Here is an 8902-nt window from a genome sequence, read left to right as displayed (position 1 = left end):
ATCACCAATCTTTATACTCTTTATTTACTGTTTTCATGCAATTTCTTTTACTGATAAATATTTGATCAGGATTATCGTCTGTATCTGTTTCATTTGTTTTTTTCCTGACTCTTTTTGTTGCATGGCAATGAGTCAACGATGACTCATAGGACCCCAATGAACAATAGCTCTGAACCCTGCCCTATCTTGAGCCAATCTCACTGTCTCTGACATCCCTGCTGCAATTAGCACAGTTACTGTGTCAATCCTTCTCATCCAGGGTCTTTCTCTTGTGCTCTGACTCTCTATCATGCAAAATGTGATGTCCTTCTCCAAGGACTTGTCCCTCCTTGCAACATACCCAAAGTACATCAGACGAAGTTTCAGAATCCTGGCCTCCAAGGAGCAGCCTGGTTTCACCCTCTCCAGAACAGACCTATTGGTTCCCTGGGCAGTCCATACAATGTTCAATACTCTTCTCCAGCACCACAACTCTTCTGTCATTTTTAGTCATTGATCAGCTCTCAGATACATAGCATTTAATTGAGAGGACCATGGTCTGGATCAGGTGCATCTTAGTCTGTAGACTGACATCATTGCTCTTTAGCACTATGGAGAGGTCCCTGGCAGTGGATTTTTCTAAAGCTGCTTGTCTTTTGATTTCCTGAATGCTAGTACCATGACTGTTGTTTCTGGATACAAGTAAAATGAAATTGTTAACAACATCAGTCTTTTCTCCATCTTTCCTGATGCCATCAGATAGCCCTGTGATGAGAATGTTTGTTTTCTCACAGAATGATAGAATTTTGAAAAATCAATGACTTACTCATTGCAAATATGTTTTATAAGAAACATAAACACAGGGTATATGCATGGATTTCACCTGATGGTATGCGTAGGAAGCAAATCGATTATATCTGTGGAAAGAATTGCTGGAGAATCTGAGTATCAGCAGTGAAAACTATGCCATGTGCTGATTGTGGAGCAGAACATCAACTACTTATATGCAAGTTCAAGGTAAAGCTAAGGAAAATTAAATCCACAGCAACCAAAATTTGACCTTGAATCTATCCCACCTGAATTTCAAAACCAACTCAAGAACAGGTTTGAAGCCTTGAACACAAATGAGTGAAGATCAGATAAGCTGTGTAAGGATATCCAGGAAGGATGCACAAGGTCATTACAAAGGTAGGAAGAAAAGACCAAGATGAATGTCAGAAGAGACTCTGAACACTGCATTAGAGTGCCAAGAAGCAAAGCAAAGGGAAGAAATCAAGAAGTTAAGGAGCTGAACATAAAATTTCAAAGGGCAGTGTGGGAAGACAAAGTAAAGTATTATAATGAAATGTGGAAAGAGCTGGAGTCAGAAAATCAAAGGGACTGAACTCACTCAGTATTTCTTAAGCTAAGGAATTGGGGGGAAAAATCCAAGCCTTGAGTTGCAATACGTAAAGATGCTTTGGGAAGAATATTAAATGATCCAGGAAGCATTAAAAGAAGATGGAAAGAGTATACAGAGTCACTCTGCCAAAAGGCATTGGCGGACACAGAGGAATTTAATGAAACAACGTATGAGCAAGAGCCTGTGGTGATGAAGAAGTTCAAGCTTCTCTGAAAGAATTTGCAAAAAACAAGGCCCCAGGAGTTGATAGCATACCAATTGACATATTTCAACAAACAGACACTGCCCAGGATGTGCTCACCAAGTTGTGAGGATGTGCTCAACAAATCTGGAGGACAACCACCTGTCCAACTGACTGGACCTGACTATATTCCAAAGAAAGGTGACCCAACAGAGTGCAGAAATTATTGAACAATATCATTGATATCACATGCAAGCAAGATTCTGCCAAAGATTATCCAAAAATGATTGGAACACCACATCAGCAGAGAACTGCCAGAAGTACAGGATAAATTTAGAAGAGGCTGTGGTTCTAGGGATATTGTAGCTAATGTAATATGGAACTTGGCTGAAAGCAGGGAGTACAGAGTAATGCCTATCTGTGTTTCATTGACGAAGCAAAGTCATTTAACTGTGTGGATCACAACAATCACAATCTTGCTTGAAGTTCATGCTTTGTTTATTCTTAAAGAAGGCATTATTCTTTGATGTACTGTTTTGTTTTTTAAAATAAAATTTTATAATGTGATTTTAATGAATATTTACAGAGAAGCTAGATTTTCAGTCATTCATCGCTGCACATTTTATCCCTTTCTTTCCCTTCCCCCTCCCTCAGTTAACTTTAAAAAAATCATTAATTGTTGCACAATCAATACTCTATCCCCCAATCCTCTTTGCAATGAAAAACAATGAACTTTTAAAACATTACGCAACATGGGGGTCCCTGGAGCACATCATGGTGAGTGAAATATCTCAGTCATGAAATGACAAATACTGCACAGCACCACTGTTATAAAGTATGTCTGACATGAGAGGGTTGGGAGGAGAATAGGATAAGAGTGGATAGATAATGATCATTGAATGCATTGGTACAGATGACAAAAAGAACTGTCTAAAAGGAATATATTATTAGGCAGTATATGTATGACAACAGCCCAGAATAAGAGATTAATAAATGAAGTATATTGTATTTCTAAATTGTGTGCCATTCAGTCAGAATGGACTCAAAGATGACCCTCCAGCAGGTTTTCAGAGGCAGTAAATTGCATGGGAGGAAAATGCTTATCCTTCGCCTACAGAACAGCTTTTGAATTCGTGCCATGAACATTTGAAATTGCATTGCAACTTCAGTCTTGGAGAAGGTTCAGCCAGAGTTCTCCTCAAAGGTAATGATGATATTATGCAGCACTGAAAAACAAAGAACACATGAACTATTATAAAAGATGGTGACCATGGAGGACATTATGCTGTGTGAAATATCTCAGTCACAAAAAGACCAATATTGTATAATGTCACTGTTATAAAACAGGACTGGCAGGGGGGTTTGGGGAAAACTAAGAAAAGTGGGGATAAATAATGTACATGACATTGAAACAGATGAGGCAGAGAATTTTATAAAAGGAATATATGGTTAAGTATTATTAGTATGACAAGAGTCCAGAATAAGAGCTGCATAGTAAAGTGGTCCAGGGAGGGGGGAACTGTATAACAATGAAATAACTTTTTTTCCAAACAAATATCATATTTGGAAAGATTGAGGAATGGCAAAGGAGATGAAGACCCTCAACCAGGTGGGTTGAAACAGTGACTAAAGCAATGAGATTGAATGTGTCACAGATTGTGAGGATGGTACAAGACAGAACAGGGTTCAGATCTTTTGTTCATAGGAAGAGCACCTACTAAGCACAGCAACATTTTGTTTAGATTACTGTTTCTGCTTAATCAGTTTTATCTACCAAAATCCCTAACACAATAATTTCACATCAGTTCAACTCCTGGAAACCTTCTATCAGGTTTCCAAGGCTGTAAATCTTTATGAAAGGAATCTGCCCGTTTTTCTTCTATGTGACAACTGGTTGATGCAAACCACTGGCTTTTCAGTTAGTATTACAACATATAAACAACTACACCCCTGGAGCTCATTGATAAGTCAAATTATGGTAAGCATATATGCTTAGCTGTGCTGCAATCTCAAAGGACCATAGTTTGAATCTAACAGCTGATTTGCAAGAGAAAGCTGGACAGTCTCCTCCTCTGTGATTAACTGTCTCTGAAAACCTGCTGGAAGGCCAGCTATGGGTTGGTTCTGACTCGATAGTACTGAACAACAACAACAAAGTGAACTATATTTTACTTCTAAAAACCAGGAGTTCTCTGCCCAAATTGAAGTCATGGTGTTGTGAAAGCTAAATTTTTGGTTTCCCCACAGACTCTAGGGAAGAATCTGCATTACTGCCTTTTATCAGTTCCTAAAGACTGCTCAATTTCCTTAGCTCGTGATGGCCTTCTTTTTTTTTTCAAAGCTAGCAGTTGTGGCCAATTCTTTCTCACCCTGCAAAATGCTAAATGAAGAAGCTGAGACCTTCCTCTTTCACATTTAAAGACTGTTGTTGTTGTTATTATGTGCCTTTTCATTGGCTCATAATGGCCCTATGCACAATAGCTCTGAACTCTGGCCTATCCTGAGCCGATCTCACTGTAAATATCACACTTGCTCCTATTACCCCAGTCACTGTGTCAATCCATGTCACCCAGGGTCTTCCTCTCCTACATTTTTCCTCCACCCTTCCAAATATGATGTCCTTCTCCAAAGTCTGGCCCCTCCTGGCAACATGCTCACAGTACGTCAGAACTTCAAAATCCTTGCCATTAGAAAGCAAGTTGGTTTCGACCTCTCCAGAACAGACATACACCTCTGGCACCACAGCTCAATGGCATAAATTCTTCTTTTGTCATACTTATTCATTGTCCAGCTCTCTAAAGCTGTTATAATAAGAAATTGTGAAGACTATGGCCAGGTCAGATGCACCTTAGTTTCTAGAATATCTTTGCACTTCAGTACTCTGGAGAGGTCCCTGACAGCCAACTTTCTTAATTGCGTTTCTCTTTGGTTACTGGTTCCAAGACTGTTGTTTGTGAATCTGAACCAGCTGAAATTGGTGACAATCTCAAGTTTTCCCTCCATCTATCAAGCTGCTGCCATTTGTCCCAGTGTTGAGAATCTTTGTTTCTTGATGTTGAACTTCAATCCTTATTGAAGACTTTAGTCCTTAACTTTCTGCAGAAGATGCTTCAGGTCCTTCTCAGTTTCAGTGAGAAAGGTTGTATCATCTGCATAAGGTAGTTTGTTGATGAGTGTTCCTCCAATTCTGATGCCACATTCCTGCGTATAAAGACCACATACTGATCGAAAAGGTTTGGAGATAGGACACATCCTGATGCACTCCTTTCCTGATTTTAAACCAAGCAGTGTTCCTTACTCTGTTTTAATGTCTGCCTCCTGGTCCAAGTATAAGTTTCACATGAGCACAATCAAGTGTTCTGGGATTCCTATTCTTCTCAAAGTTAGTTACAATTTGTTGTGATCCACACAGTCAAATGCCTTTGCGTAGTCAATGAAACACAGATAAACCTTCTCCTCATACTCACTGCTTTTAGTCAAGATCTATCTGACATCGGCATTGATGTCTCTAGTGCCACAACCTCTTCTAAACCCAGCCTGTACTTCTGATAGTTTACTGTTGATGTACTGTCCAGTATTTTTTTTGGATAATCTTTAGCAAGATTTTGCTTGTTTGTGGTATTAGTGATATTTTTCAATAATTTCCACATTCTGTCATATCACCCTTTTTTTGGAATGGGAATAAATATGAATTTCTACCAGTTAGCTAGCCAAGTTGCTGTTTTCCAGATTTCTTGGCAGAATTCAGCATTCAAACAAGCATCTGCTTGTTGAAATATGACAATTCCTGGGGGCTTAGTTTTTTTGTCAGTTCCATTAAAACATCCTGAACCTTCTCCTTCATCAGCATTGCCTCTTGGTCATATGCTGTTTCATGAACTCCTTCTGTGTCAGCCAATTCTCTTTGGTACAGTGACTCTGTGTACTTCTTCCATCTTCTTTTGATGCATCCTGGATCTTTCCGTTTTCTGCTCATAGCACTTCTAAGTATTGCAACTTGAGGCTTGAATTTGTTCTTCAGTTCTTTCAGTTTAGGAAATGCTGAGCAAGTCAAGCCCTTTTGATTCTCTTACTCCAGTTCTTTGCACATTTTGTTTTAATCCTTTGCTTTATCTCGTTGAATTGCCCTTTGAAAGCTTCTATTCAGTTCCTTAACTTCCTGATTTTCTCCCTTTGTTTTGGCTTCTTGAAACTTTAGTGTAATATGCGGTCTCTTCTAAACATTTCCTTCCTCTGTCTTTGTAATGACCTTTTGCATTCTTCATGGATGATATTCTTGATATCCTCCCACAGCTCATCTGGTCTTCATTCATTAGTGTCCAAGGTTTCAAACATGTTCTTGAGAATATTTTTTTATCTCAGATGTGATAGACTCAAGTTCAAAGTTTGGTTCTTGTGATTTCATTTCCTTTAGCTACAGTTTGAACTTGCATATGAGTAATTGACGATCTGTTTTACAATGAGCACCTGGCCGAGTGCTGATATTGAGCTTCTTCAACAATTCTTTCCACAGATGTAATCAATCTAATTCCTGTGTAGACCACGAGGAGAAGTCCGTGTGTATAGCCATCATTTATTTTTCTCATAACTGTGGCTGACTCTGAGAAGAATGGGAATCCCAGAACACTTGATTGTGCTAATGTGAAACCTATACTTGGAGGCAGTCGTCAGAACAGAGCAAGGGAACACTGCATGGTTCAAAACTGGGAAGAGCGTGCGCCAGGGATGCATCCTATCTCCGTACCTTGTATGCATTCTAATTGTATGCAGAACAGATTATCCAAGACGCTGGATGAGGAGAAATGTGGTGTCCGGATTGGTGGACGATCTATCAACAATCTGCGTTATGCAGATGACACAACCCTGCTTGCTGAAACTGAGGAGGACCTGAAGCACTTGCTGCAGATGGTCAGTATGGATTGAGGCTCAATGTCAAGAAGACAAAGATTCTCACCACTGGACCAGTTGCATCAGGATGGATGGTGAAGAGATTGAGATGGTTTAGTTTGCTTGGCTCCACAGTCAACACTCTTGGCACCAGTAGCCAGGAAATTAAAAGGCACATTGCCATGGGAAAGTCTGCTGTTAGGGACCTCTCCAAAGTACTGAAGAGCAATGGTGTCTCTCTGGAGACTAAGGTGCATCTGATACAGGCCATGGTCTTTGCTATCACTCGTTATGCATCAGAGAGTTGGACAGTGACTAAGGAGGATAGAAGGAGAATTGATGCCTTTGAGCTGTGGTGCTGGAGAAGAGTATTGAGGGTACCATGGGCTGCTAGGAAAATAAACAGATTCGTCCTGGAGAGGGTTAAACTGGGTGGCTCCTTGAGGCAAGGATTCTGAGGCTCCTTCTAACATATTTTGCACTTGTTGTAAGGAGAGACCTGTCCTTGGAGAGGGACATCATGCTTGGGAGGGTGGAGGGACAGCGCAGGAGGGGAAGGCTTCTATGAGGTGGATTGATTCAGTGACTGGGATAATCAGGATGGGAGTGTCAGAGACAGTGCGATTGGCACAGGACAGAGCAGAGTTTAGGGCTGTTGTACATAGGGTCGCTATGAGTCGCAAGCGACTCGACGGCACACAACAACAACATAGATTGAATAGTCATTTTTTTTAAAGGAAAAAAAAAATAACTAATGCTAATCATACACATGGACTTCACCTGATGGACTGTACAGGTTTCAGATTGACTGCCTCTGTGGAAGGAATCATGCGAAGTTAGATATCAGCATCAAAACCAGGTCAGGTGCTGATTGTGGAAAAGATTGTGCAAGTTCACGTTGAAGCTGAAAAAAATGAAAAGCCGTTCACAAGAACCAAAATATTCTTAAAAACAAACTAACTCAAATAATCCAGAATGATCTCATTTTAAGGTCAGCAGGTGATTTATTCTCTCCCCCCCTTTCCCCCTTCTCAATTTCTCCCTCCCTCCCTCCCCTCTGTCTCTCTCTGATTGAATTGCAACCTATGCATAACTGACCTGCCTATGGATTTGCAGAGTTTGTAAATTGCATTGGAAGATATTGCCTTTCTTCTGCACCTTTCTGGTGGATTTCAACCACCAGAAAGGTGCCAACTTTGGGTTAACAGTTTAACTTTCTATGAACTACACCACCAGAGCTCCCTAGCTCTGATTAGCAATCTAAATTTAATATTATTCCTGAATTCTTCTTTATTGGTTAAATCACCTGGTTAACAGGTTCTGGGGATTAGGACATGGACATTTTTGGAAGGCTATTATTATTCTAGTGAAAACTGACCTTCTTGAAGATGGGTGAAAGCTTTATACTTGAGTGTATAGGAATCAAGAAGTTGTTGGACTTGAACTGCTGACTTAGATTAGCAGCTAAGCACTGTAATCGCGATGCCACCAGAATTCCTTGATGGTTCAGAAGCGCTACCTTTATTTACCTCTGCTTCTGTTGCTGCCATGTCAGGTTCCATGTGCCACAGATTAAAAATTCACTGTTCCCCCTGTGAACATTTATAGTATTCTGGAAGTTGTTCAAATGCTGTCTCATCTGCTTTGCTAATTCTTTCTGATTTTTATGGCTTGTATTCTCGTCTAGAATGTACTTTGTACAACCAATGAATAACTCTATATTTCCATTTACTGCTGATATCCTGTATAAAAAGCTGAATAAATTAATCCATGAGGATAACACACAACTATTTTTTACTTACCTTGCAGAATGACAACGATTTCTCCTCTGACGAGGGCGAGCTCTTGAGGTTCTGATGCCTGGCACTTCTATGTGCAGTGATAACGCATCTGCATGAGAGGCTTGCTCATTATGATTCACTGCTCATTACACTAGAAATACCAACCCTACCCCTTGAGGAGCCTTCCTGATTAGTGCTATGTAGGGAATTGCAGCAGTTCAATCGTCCCATCTAATCTGATTCCCCTTTTAGACGCTTCCATAATCAGTGTGGCAGCTGACTGCTAGCCAGATTTTAGTGTGTAATGTCATGATGTTGACTATGAGTTTGTCAGGCATCCCTACCAGACTATAAGAAGACTTTAAGAAGCACTTCAATGCGTAGCAAAATCCTAGTGCACCCTTAGTGCTTAGGTATCCTTTAAGAGGCAGAGTTGGAGGGAGATAAGGCAAGAGGGGCATCATGCAGCTTAGTCTGGTTAGTAAACGGTAATGTGAGTGCTATGAGACTATTAAGGATTCAATCCATATATGGTCAGTTTAGTTATATGCTTGGCACTATCTGTAATCATCCTAAGAGAATACGCCATCCCCTTTTCCTTATGACTCAGGGTGAAGTCTCTCTCAGGGAGGAGTGATAGGGAATGGCAAAGGACACACTGACAAAGAAGAT

Source organism: Elephantulus edwardii, unplaced genomic scaffold (genome assembly GCF_000299155.1).
Source record: "Elephantulus edwardii isolate Elephantulus edwardi_28Jun2011 unplaced genomic scaffold, EleEdw1.0 scaffold00040, whole genome shotgun sequence".
Classification (NCBI taxonomy): Eukaryota; Metazoa; Chordata; class Mammalia; order Macroscelidea; family Macroscelididae; genus Elephantulus; species Elephantulus edwardii.
Note: the sequence above shows the minus strand (reverse complement) of the source record.